Source organism: Rhinatrema bivittatum, chromosome 2, assembly GCF_901001135.1.
Source record: "Rhinatrema bivittatum chromosome 2, aRhiBiv1.1, whole genome shotgun sequence".
Classification (NCBI taxonomy): Eukaryota; Metazoa; Chordata; class Amphibia; order Gymnophiona; family Rhinatrematidae; genus Rhinatrema; species Rhinatrema bivittatum.
The window spans coordinates 684567621-684579768 of NC_042616.1; the positions used below are offsets into that span (position 1 = coordinate 684567621).

At 46.9% G+C, this 12148-nt stretch overlaps 1 long non-coding RNA gene across 1 annotated transcript in view; it reads right to left on the reverse strand.

Annotated features, from left to right (window-relative positions):
- The window catches only part of LOC115085481, a 41429-nt gene extending 30994 nt beyond the window's left edge, over positions 1-10435 (reverse strand). Inside the window, exon 1 of the long non-coding RNA XR_003854860.1 lies at positions 10094-10435. This is a non-coding gene — a long non-coding RNA (uncharacterized LOC115085481). The remainder of the gene's footprint in view (positions 1-10093) is intronic.
- Positions 10436-12148: the final 1713 nt, after the last annotated feature.

A 12148-nucleotide genomic window follows, 5' to 3' on the forward strand; every position in this document is an offset into this window, starting at 1 on the left:
CAGCACTCAAACAGTACCCACCTTACCTAAGAAAAGTCAACACTGAAAATATTTCACCAAGCCTTAAAACTCCAATACTCCTCCTATTAGGAAAATGGCACAAGCCAGGCTGCTATAGAGTCCTACACAGAAACTACATGCTAGCAGAATACCTCACGTCGGTCACATGTACAGAGTAGACCCTCAATTAGAAAAGATAAAGAGACCATAAAGCATAAATAGAAACATGCAGACAAAAACTGAACTGGAAAGCACAACAAGCCAGAGGCTCTGTATGCAGTACAACAAAGGAAAAAGAGAAACATCACCAGTCCTCATAAAACAAATCAAGAAATATAAAATCAGTAGCAGTAAAACCATAATAATAAAAAGAACAGATTATTTCAAGACAACTCATGAATGGAATACCCAATAATTAAAAATTTAGTTTAAAAATTTATAGACACCAATAAAATATTTTGAAGCAGCAGACACAAAGATCCAATAATTAAAAATAAGGATAAAAAATGCTCTGCTCTCCATACCTGGGAACACTGTTTACAGGTGCCCTGAGATTGTTGTAAATTAGCAGGAGGAGAGAGGGGTTTTGCTAGCAACTTTCTCCTCTCTCTGTCACACTCAAGAACTCTCTCTCATTTACATAGTCTCTCAATCACACATATATACACATGCTCTCTCTTACACACAGGCTCTCAATCGCACAGACATTCATGCACTCTCTTTCTCTCACTTACATACACAGGCTTTCAATCACATACACACATGCTCTCTCACACATATAGGTTCTCAAACACACACTTACATAAATGCTGTCTCTCAGACACAAAGGATCTCAAACACACACAAGCTCTCAATCACACACCCATGCTCTGTTTCACGCAAAGAGGTTCTCAATGACACCCTTATACTCATGTGTTCTCTCATACACACAGACTCTCAATCACACACATACATGTTGTCTCTCACACACACACAGGGTCTCAAACAAACATTCTCGCTCACTCACTCTCCCCCCCCCCCCCCCAGAAGAGTAACTAGCGGTAGCAGCAGCAAGACAAAGTGGCAGCAAAACCCCCAAGGTCTAACATAAAGGATATAGCAGAAAGGAAGAATGGCAGCAAGACCCCAAGGTGTAGAGTTTGGAGTATGGCAGGTAAGGCTCAGAGGCAGCAAGACATCCAAGGTGGCACATCAGGAGCCAGGCAGAGTGGCAGGAAGACCTCCAAGGGGCATGGCAGCTAGGTAAAGTGGCAACAAGATCCCCAATAATGTACATTGGAGCATGGCTAGGTAGAGTAGCAGTAAGAACCTCCCCCCACCATGGTGGTGTATTAGAGGCATGGAGTGGCAGAAAGACCTCCAGGGTGCTACATCAGGAGCATGGCTGCTAGGCAGACTAGCAGTAAGATCCACAAAGTATAGTACCATGGAAAAGGTAGCTAGGCAGAGTGGTAGCAAGACCCACAAAGTTGAAAATCAGGGGCATGGCAGCTAGAGTGGTAAAAAAAGCCCCAAGATTGTACATCAGGGGCATGGCAGTTTGGCAGAGTGGCAGCAAGACCCCCCCCCCCCCCCCAGGATGGTACATCGGGACTTGGAAGCTAGGCAGATGATCAGAAAGACCTCGAAGATGCTGTCAGTCACATTGCCACTTGCATGGAAATTCTGGAAAGCTCAAAGGCAGATTGATTTTTAGAAAAACCAACTTTTGCATCAACTCTTGCACCAGCCTTGAATAATGAGGGCTTACAATGTTTCCTGCCATTGACAAGACATGTTCACTGGACATGCTGGTTGCTGGGTAGAAAAGATAATGCTGAGCCACCTTGGTCAGGTTTGGCCCGCTTATGGGCTTATGTGTCCAATATTCCAGCAGATCTGTGTCCATGTCCTCAATGGGCTCTGTTAGATAGAATGTTGCAGACATTTCTGCTGGGGTAGGGTCAAGTTCTCTCTTACCAGCTGCTTTATCTATGGCAGGAGAAATAGTCCTGTAAGGGCATGACTTTGGTGTATTGAGATGGAGAGGAATTGGTAGGTGACAGGGTGCTACTCATGCCTGTACTATTGGGGTGGCCACTCTTTCCTAAGCAATATCCCTACTGTGCCTATGCCTCTGGTGCTCTTATTCATGTACTATTGCTGCCACTTTGTCCTTCATGTATGTGAGATGCCGAGACTGGTGGGCAAGACTCCCTTTCACCTGTGGACCACAAACTATGGCAAGCATGTAAGTATGGTTTTCTATCAAAGGTTTCAATCTCACTTGCAACTGCTGCTGAATTGAGTCCACAAACTATAACACATCTCCTTCCATTCCCTCTTGCTCATAGAAACCCTTAAACTTCTCTGCTAGAATATTTATTATGGGGATGATCCTGCTCAGGGTGATGCTTCTGGAACTTAGATCCTCCATGGCATCCTTGAAGGGCTTCAGGATTTGAATCAGTTGCCTCATCAAAACCCAATCATGATGCCTCAAAGTGAATACATATCTATCTTGTTTCTAGAAACAGATCATGAAGGGGTATCTGATGCTCCACTAACCTCTGCAGAATCAGATAGGTGGAATTCCAGTAGGTGGCAACATCTTAAACCAGGCACTTTTGAAACATCCCGGATTCTTCCTGCTTCTCATGAGAAGCTGCTTACCCTTCACACTTTAATAAATATACCCACTATCTTCCTGCTCATTTGTATCAGGTCCTCCATGATTGGAATCCCATGTTCCTTGGGCCCTAGCCCCAGGGCATCCTTTACTGTCAAGTGCTGTAGGAACCCGACGTGAACCATGGACCCTTAGCCTGAGTTGGTGTTGACGCTACCTGAGGGGGAAACCCCTTGCAGGTCACCAACGTCAGGAGACGAGGCCGGAGGAAGACAGGGGCCAGCTGAAGCTTTGCCAATACCAGCCCACATCCCCCGCAGGTTGAGCCCTTGGGTTCCGGGGATGGCTGGTCTTAGGTGGGCCCCTGTGGAGATACATTGGCGTAAGGTCAGAGGGCCTGAGGGTGTAGCCGGAGAGAGGTTTGAAGGCAGATGGTTGGCTGGCAAGGTAAGGGCCAGATCAGGGTCCAGGTACCGGCGGCTAGCAGATGAGGTGAAGGCCAGACCAAAGGTCAATGGCTGGTGGCTAGCAGGCAAGGTGAAGACCAGACCGAGGGCCAATGGCTGGTGGCTAGCAGGCAAGGTGAAGTCTGATCCGAGGTCCAAGGGAAGACAGCAAACAAGCAAGGTGAAGTCTGATCTGAGGTCCAGAAGCCAGAGAGATCCATACAAGGGGAAAAGGTACTAGGAGTAAGGAGCAGGAACCAGGAATTGGAACAGGAGTCAAGTACTGGAATCGAAGCCATTCCAGGAGTAGTGCAGGATCCTGAGAGGAAGCAACGCAGGAGACTCATTGCCAAGTCGTCTGGGTATGGCCCGAAGGAGCCTTAAATAGGCCCGAGATGATGATGTCATCCTCCGGGACGGGCACAGGTTTCCCACCATTGGCCCTTTAAATTGCAGCCGGTGCCATACGCGCCTAGGGGAACCCTGGGTGGGGCTGGAAGCTGGCGGCGAGGCCAAGGTCCCTGCGTCCGAGAGTGCGAGCGAAGTCAAATATGGAAGGCAGACCGCTGAAGCCAAATACCCGGGCACGGCAGGGAGGTGTCACCGGGCAGATGGGGCTGGCCTAGGAGTTCTGTGGATGGTGAGTGCAACATGTGCAAAGCAATGGATCTCACAACAGTCCCCATCTTCCACTGCCCTTATCATATTTGCACCACTATCTGTCACAAAAAGTCTGCATGAAGAGTCCTGCCACTCTCATCTAGCTGCAAACATTCCAGCATATTTCTTATGGCTAATAGGATACCACCTGGGTGTGTAGCACAGCCCACCTGCATCATGATACTCGGTGCCTGCTAGAGCTGCTATCTGCCCCATCTTGGCCAGCTTCCACCATTGTGCCATCAGGGAGAGGTAGGCACGTGTAGCATTTTCATTGGTTCAGATGTTGCTGGTGAAATGCATGATACTGCCTTCTGCTTTAGCCAGCTGCACTGGCAAGTTACTACAGCACTGGTTGTATAGGGTAGGATTAACATGCCTACTGAATGTAGTCCTGTAGGACAATTTGTAATTCTGGACTACTGAGTGCAGCAAAGCCCAGATTTTCCACTATCTGCAGGGCTGGTCATGCAGAATAATCATTTTCCTGATGCACCTTGTTACTACTTTCAATGCTGCCTATTTCTTGTCCTACTACAGTGATACAGAACACCACCCCATTTCTTCTATGGTGGTTTGCCACTGCAGAGACTTGGCAGAGGCTGCTGGCCTGCCACTTGACTGGTGGAAGGAGCTATGGGATCAGCTTGGGAAAAGGTCTTCTCCTTTTTCACCCCTTTCCTATGGCTTTTGCTTTGAGTGGCAGATGTCTGCAGGCTAGTACTGCCGCCCTTTTCTGATGCCAATGCTAGTAGATGCTGCTTCTACAAGGGATGCTGCAAACCAGCATTTGTCAGATGTCACTATCTTCCCTCGACTTATGGCCTTACTGCAGTGAATACAGTGAGCAAAATGCAGGATCTCCCTCATTTTAAAGTGATTCCAGACCAGGGATGTATTCCATGATTTCTTGTCTCTATCCTTGGGGGCTGATGCTGGCTCTGGAGTTGAGATTAAGGGTGAACCATGCGGATAAAGGCCAGGAGCATCACTTACACTCATTACCTGTACTGCCTTCTCTTCCTGGGGATTGCTCTCAACATCATCAATATCATCTATCTCCCACATCACCTCACTGGAGACTACTGCCTAGACTTCCAAAATTGTCTTCATCTACAAGCTCTTCAATATCTTCTGATTCAGAGAATCACAGACAAGTTTTTTCCTGAGAATTAGTTGTTGAAAATACTTCCTCCTTTAACTCAGAAGCAGTAATCATGGAGGCGTGTGCTGCTGGCTTTGGGAATTGCACTTCTGCTTCTCTTTTCTTTACCTTCGCTTTACTAATACCAGCCTACTATGGTTTCTTCCACCTTTTGCACCTGCTTCAAAATGTAAGTCCAATTCAGGGTATGACTTGAATTCTAATGGGCCATAAAAACCCTGGGGCTGAGTTCCAATGTCACAATCACTAGTCCTTTTGTCCCGTGGTGTGGGTTCTTTATCTTTTGGGGAAAGGATATCCTTGTTGAAATGTGTGAGCCCTTGCACTGTGGTGAGATTGGTGCTGTCCCACTGGTGACCCAGCTGGGCCCTCACCAGCAATAGGTAGACTTGTCAGATAGGGACAAGATCTGTTTCACCTATACCAGCCCCTTCCTCCACAGGTTAAGTCTTTGGATTCGAGATCCAGCAGAACTTATGTGAGGTCCTATAGAGAACAGTCAGTGGCTGAGGTCCATCAATAGTCATGGCAGGCGGCAGACATGCACAGTCAAGTTCCAGTAAATGGTCATGGCAGGAGGCGAACAGGTATGGTTGAGGTCCAGACAATGGTCATGGCAGGTGACAGACAGCTACAGTTGAGATCATGGCAAATGTTGTGGCAGGCAGCAGATAGGCACAGTCAAGGTCCAGGCAGAGGTCATACATGAGAGATCAATCCAAGGGGGAGAAGACAGGACTGGGATGAGGCAAAGGGGAGCAAGGCAAAGCAACAGCAAAAGCAAGGCTAAGCAAAGGCAAGGACCAGACCAAGGCAGGAACATACAAGGCAGAACTGAGATGAAGAAGGAGCTAGGAACACGCACTGCAGAGTAGGGGGACCTGTTACTGAGGCATTTGTTGGCTCCATGGCTGAGGTTTAGATAGGCAGGGGCTAGTGACATCATCCAAAGGTGCACTGTGTGCCCACATCTAAGGGAGACCTGGGAAGAGGAAGCATGGTGTGTCCCTGCCATGAAGAGTTGTCTGCATCAGGGTGAGTGAGGCTGGCTGGGAAATGGCCCTGCAGTCAGACAAAATTGACAATCCTTTCAAGGCCCGGGATATGGGTGAAATCCCTTCATTGTATGTTACTATGGCTCTTCATGGAAGGTTCAAGGACAGAACAAGCTGGACTGTTGGGTATTCAAATAAAAGTTTACTGTGATTTGATGCAAACAGATTAGGTGCATCAACAAGATGAATTTCAGTTACTTCCAGGTTTAACTATTCTCATGGGAATACAGATGTGAAGTTCCTCCATCTCTGTGGAAGGGTCCCTTAGTACTGAATCCTGAGACTGCTCACCCTCCAGAGAGTGGAATGATATGTGTCCCATGGTGAAGACTCCTTTGGGGGTCTCCAAATGTCAACAATTCCTCTTCTTCCCTCAATCTCTCTAAAACAGATGGCAATAGAGCTTCCTTCAGGAAAGGCCTCTCACTGAGAAGTCTAACTACCTCTCAATTGTAGGGTAAGGAAGGGTGGGAGGAAAAACCTCCTTTCCTAAACTCAGGTAGACAAACGCAAACAAGCTTATTCCATTTCCTTGAGTTCACTGCAATTCCCTCTTGATCTAGACAAAGGGGTATAGAGACACCTTCTGGCCTCCTTAAGAGAGGAAATAAATCTCCCAGCAACGCATAGGTCCTAGACTGAAAAAACGCAAAACTCTGAAAAAGGGGGAGAAGCTCTCACTCTATCCATTCTCCCTTCCAGCCCTATGAAGGCACCGGCCAGGCAGCGCTGCCTCCTCTTTCTTCCTGATCTAGGCTGGAGCCTAAAATAGAAGAGAACACCCAGAACTAAAACTCCAGACTGCCACACTATTACCAAATTCCTTCTCCCTTATGATACAGGAGCTCACCATTTCAGGCAGCCTCAGGGGAAATGCTGTTACAAATGATTTGCCCCTTCTCCTAAGCTCTCTATCCCAGAGTAGAATTAGGGCTGTCCGTCTAATGAAGACCCAAAGGGACTCTACAAAAACAAGAGAAAGAGGATCAGATGACAGTGGTGCAGTTTCACTCAATTTCAATGTTTTATGGCTTAGCTGGCTTTGTACAGGTAATAACTGCCTCTTTTAGGTTTAGAGCCAGGACACCCCCCTTTTTCGTGCTTCTACTAGTCTTGCTTGTAATTGTCACAGGCTGGACTGACTCTGCAGCAACACCCAGTCCTCTCCCCCTTCCATTCCCTCCTATGCCCTTTCCTCACAGTGGCATGATGGAATTTGAAGTGACTAATAGGGATTTTGATATCACAATATAATTTATCGATATGGTACCAGCACTCACAGAACCACTCCAGTACTGAATGAGTGTGTCTGTCACACACACTCAATCAAGTTCATAGACTGAGTTCATGCCAGTGCTTAGCAAGCACTGGCAACTTGTCAAACAGTTTTCCCATAGATACAGGATGGGAGAAATAAATGCCTTAGTAAATCAGACCCAGAGTTAGCAGCTTGCTAGTGCACAGACTGTCTTTTTATTTCTAGGGCTATCCCTCACAATGTATGCAAAAATGTCTCTGACACACTCATACACACACATACATAGTATATGTGTGTGCACTGCTGACTGACTCCTTTAGCCCACACATAAAAACTGTTCAAAAGAGAACCAAGAAAGCTGACAAGACTGTATTTCTCTTCATGTCAATCTGTCTGCATTGTGATGCATCAAAGAGACACACTAGATCAGTCTTCACTGGCATTGCTTCAATCCTACTCCAGTCCTACCCTGCCTCAGTGAACAGACATAAAACAGTACCTGTCTTTCTGTCACAGAGAGTGAGTGTACTGACTGTAACTGCAACACTGAAGATCAGAAAAATCTCTGTGCCAATAGCCAATGGTACTTTTTAAAGCTTTTCTAAATTCTTAAAGAGCTTCTGAACAAATGGAGCGTCTTTGCACATGCTCAGACTTTCAGTGGAAAGACATCAGCATCACTAACAGGTCAATCCAGTACCGAGCGGTAGGAAGAGCTGCGTTAGTGCCCGGCGCACCCGCGGTTGCCGCACACACAGTGCAGCTCACCTACCGCTCGATCCTGTATGTAAATAGCTTGCAAAAGCAAGCTGCTTCTTAGAAGCGTCCGTGAAGCGTTAGGCCCGCGAAACCCGTTTTACTGTATAGAGCGCTCTATACAGCTCTATACAGTAAAACGGGTTGCGCGGGCCTAACGCTTCACGGATGCGCTGGTATCTGTCATTTCAAATGTCATTTGAAATGACATTTGAAATGACAGGTACCAGGAAGTGGACAGTTCTCCAACGCTCAGGATTGTCAGCCCTCTCTCTCCTCCTCCCGAAGCAACAAAAGCGAAAAAAGCGAAAAAAAAAAAAAAAAGTTGCGAGAGAGAGAGGGGGGAGAGAGGACGGGCAATCCTAAGCTCGGGATGGCCAGTCCCTCTCCCCTCCTCCCGAGGCAAGGCGCGAAAAGCAGCCTTGCTCCGGGAGGAGGGGAGAGAGGATTGGCAGTGTGAAGCGACCAAGCTACTTACTTTTTTTTGCAGCCCTCCGGAGGAGACGGCCATCAGCAGAAACGGATCGCAGCTCCCCTGCCTCCCGGCTAAGATGGACGCCTGCACGGGGGAAAGCGGCCCCTGTGCGTGCAATTGGCCGCTCAAGACGTGACGTCACGACGTTTGGCGTCACGGCATGTGACGTCACGTCTTGAGCGGCCAATTGCACGCACAGGGGCCGCTTTTCCCCGTGCAGGCGTCCATCTTTGCCGGGAGGCAGGGGAGGGGAGCCGCGATCCATTTCTGCTGATGGCCGCTCAAGACGTGACGTCCATCTTCCTGAGCAGCTGGAGGCAGGAGAGGGGAGCCGCGGTCGCATTCGCTGATGTCCGGATGGGGGGGCTGCAAAAGTAAGTCGCTTTATACTGCCAGTCCCCTCCCCCCTCCTCCCGGAGCAAGGCTGCTTTTCATGCCTGCCTCGGGAGGAGGGGAGGGAGGACTGGCAATCCCGAAGGTAGGGTTGCCCGTCCTCTCCCCTCTCTCTCTTGCAACTTTTTTTTGGGTTTTTTTTTTTTTGGCTTCAGGAGGAGGAGAGGACTGGGGCTGCCCCGGGGACTGGCACCCATGGACGCGGCCAGGGCAGGAGAGCGGGAGCTGGAGGAAAGTTTGCCGCCTACCCTTACCCCTGCCTCTAATGCAGGGGTAGGCGGTAAGTTAGCAGGTTAAACGCGGGGCAAAACGACAGGGTACAATAGCGATAGTCGGGGCGCGCGTTACTGGATGGTAGGGAATAGCTAATTCGCTCGTTTGCATGCAATATACATGCCGCGTGCGGAAGGGGTTGCCCGGGGATTTTAGGACGTGGTAGGAGTAGGTTAAAGGGGGTTGTGGATTGCAGGAAGGGCTAACGCGGCCGGGAAGTGAGTAGAACGTGGGTTAGGAGCGGGGTAAACGCGGCCGCACTTTACTGGATAGACCTGTTAGCTATAAGCTAACTAAAAAGATGCTTCACCATGATTTGTCCTCGATCTGGTCTTCTTACCTACTTCTCCCACCTTGGTTCTAACAAGAGTACTATGTCACATAGGCAAGAGTTGGTTGCTATAGTTATCCGTTAGTTCCTGCTGGCACCTGCTGCTTGCTCAATACAGTCATAGACTAGAATGTGCCATAGACCTGAATGGAAAACAAATGAATGAAACAAAAATGTTTGTTTAAATTTGTGAGCACATTCTATTTGTTTCAGGGGTCCAATAATGAAACAAAAATCGTCTCCTTTCATGCATTTTACCCATTCATTTCAAACAAATGCACATCCCTAGCTGACGATATTAAACTGATTGAGCCTATACATACAACACTGGATGTGGTAACAGATTCAATGGCATCTTGCCTTAATATTGTATGTGATATAAGGGATTCAGGATCCTGTCTACTACTGTGCACCTCATGTCCCCCTCAGGTGGCAGTGCTATAGACAGTTCTCTCTATTCTCCTATATCTGCCCAAACTGAATAGTTCAGGAATGACCTCATGATTTATCCATAGAAATAGACTTTTATTTGTCAGACTTTTCAGATTTACACTGAGAATAAAATAACATCTTATGCTAGACAAGATACTTATAAGAAATCCTTAGCATAGAATACACTTCTGATAATTAGCCTAGCAGATAAGAATAAATAAGAAGACAAATAACACTTTACCTTAGCTACAATTTGCTCATAGACCATATACCAGGAATTAACCCCTTCCCCCCACGTTGAAGTTCCCTGGTTTCTGAGCTGTGAGGGAAGTGATTGTCTTTGCTGAGCATGGCCTCTCTGATTCTGAAGCAGCTATGGGTCTCACCACTGAAGGAGAGCAGAAGGCTTGCCTAGTTCATGGGGAACACCCTGGCAAGTGTGACTCTGGATACAATAGCAGTGCTGGAGAGCTCTTCCATATAGCTTTTAAATCTAGTTGGTCAGTGCAGTTGCAGGGTGGGGCAGGGTGCAGTATCTCGGACTTCTTCTCATTGGTGAGTGGAATCTGGTGAGTCACTGCCCTAAGTCCTTTTCCCCCCAAGGATTTTAAAAGCCAGTGTATGCACATTGAGAGGCTTAATGCATACTAATTTAATGGCATGAGTCCAATTCTGATTAGGTCCTTCTTCATGTAGATTTCTTGACCCCCCCTGCCCCCTCCCAGCTTGACCAGCAGGCAGGCGTGTCAGAGAGCTGACCAGCTTTTATGACAGGGCTGACCTGTCTGAAAAAACCTTTTTGTAATTGGAAGGTCCCATCTCCAGGCAGAACTGAGCTATGTCAACTGGTTTGGATCTGTTTTTAACACATATGCACCTGGCCTGTAAATTGTCTTTCAGAGCTCCCTTTTGAAGGACTCGGCATATAGGCACAGACTTACTTGTGCTCTCTGCAATGTTTGCTAAGACAAGATTCCTGTTATCAGTGGCCTGTGTAAATTCTTAGTCCCTGCTTGGCAAGCAGATACTTCAGAAATTTAGCACCTCTGTGTCTCTTTAACCTCTCCACTGAAGTCACAGTACACATTTTGCAGCAAGCACAGCAGTAAACTTAGGGTTTTTATTCCTACATGATTGAGCCTATGCATACAACACTGGATGTGGTAGCAGATTCAATGGCATCCTGCCTTAATATTGTAAAAAGCATAGATGACCAACAATAACTTGATGCTAAATCTATCTAAAATGGACATTATGTGGATTAGTCAGAAGCCAAAACCCTGCAATTTGCACAAACAACAGCTTAATGGGAAATCTTATCCAGCTGTGTCAAAGGTTCGTGACTGAGGTGTAATTTTTTATTCAGGCCTTAGTTTTAAATTACAAATCAAGGTTGTTCTAATAGTGCCTTTTACAAGTTGCAACCAGTAAGACGCTTAAGGTTTTATTTACGCCAACAGGGTTTTTCAAATATTAGCACAGGCATTAGTCTTATCAGCCTTTGCTTTATGTAATTCATTGTACTTGGAGCTGCCCAAGAAATCTTTGAAAGCATTCCAAAGTATACAAAATCTGGCAGCCCACTTACTCATGGAAAGAAAGAAGACCAATCATGTAACCCAGTCTGATTGCCCTGAACTGGCTACCAGTTGAAATGAGAATAAAATTTAAATTTACAATCTTAGTGCTGAATTTTCAAAACATTTGCACATGTAAAATTAGCATATTATGCACAGAAGTAGTTTGTACTCGCATACATGCTAACTAACAAAGTATGTGCATATTTTCGATTTCATGCACACATTTCCACATGGAAAAAAAGGGTGGTCTGGGGCATTCTGGGGTAGAGCCAAGCGGTACTTGCATAATTTGCTCTTTTATAAGAGACGTACTGTGTATGTTTGGCAACTTATTTGTGTGATTTTACACCTGCTAATTATGTGGTGCATTTGATATAAAACTCATCTATTGTCTAATATTGATTGGGTACAGGGCCGGTGGGAGGCATTAGGCAAACTAGGCAGCCACCTAGGGTGCCAGAAGCGGGCAGGGCGATGTGAAGGCATCACGTGGTGCTATGCATACATTGCCAATATCGCCGGAGAGAGGAGATCATGTCGTAGGGTGACATCACTGTTTAGAGCAGCTGAACATCTTGCACTGGCACTGGTTGGGTAGAAGGTCTGGGTGAACTGGGGGGAGTTCAGAGTGAAGAACTAGGAGGCTCTCGATGATTTGGAGAAGGCCTAGGTGAAGTGATGGAGGTTTTGGCAAACTGGTGATTTCAATTAAGCGC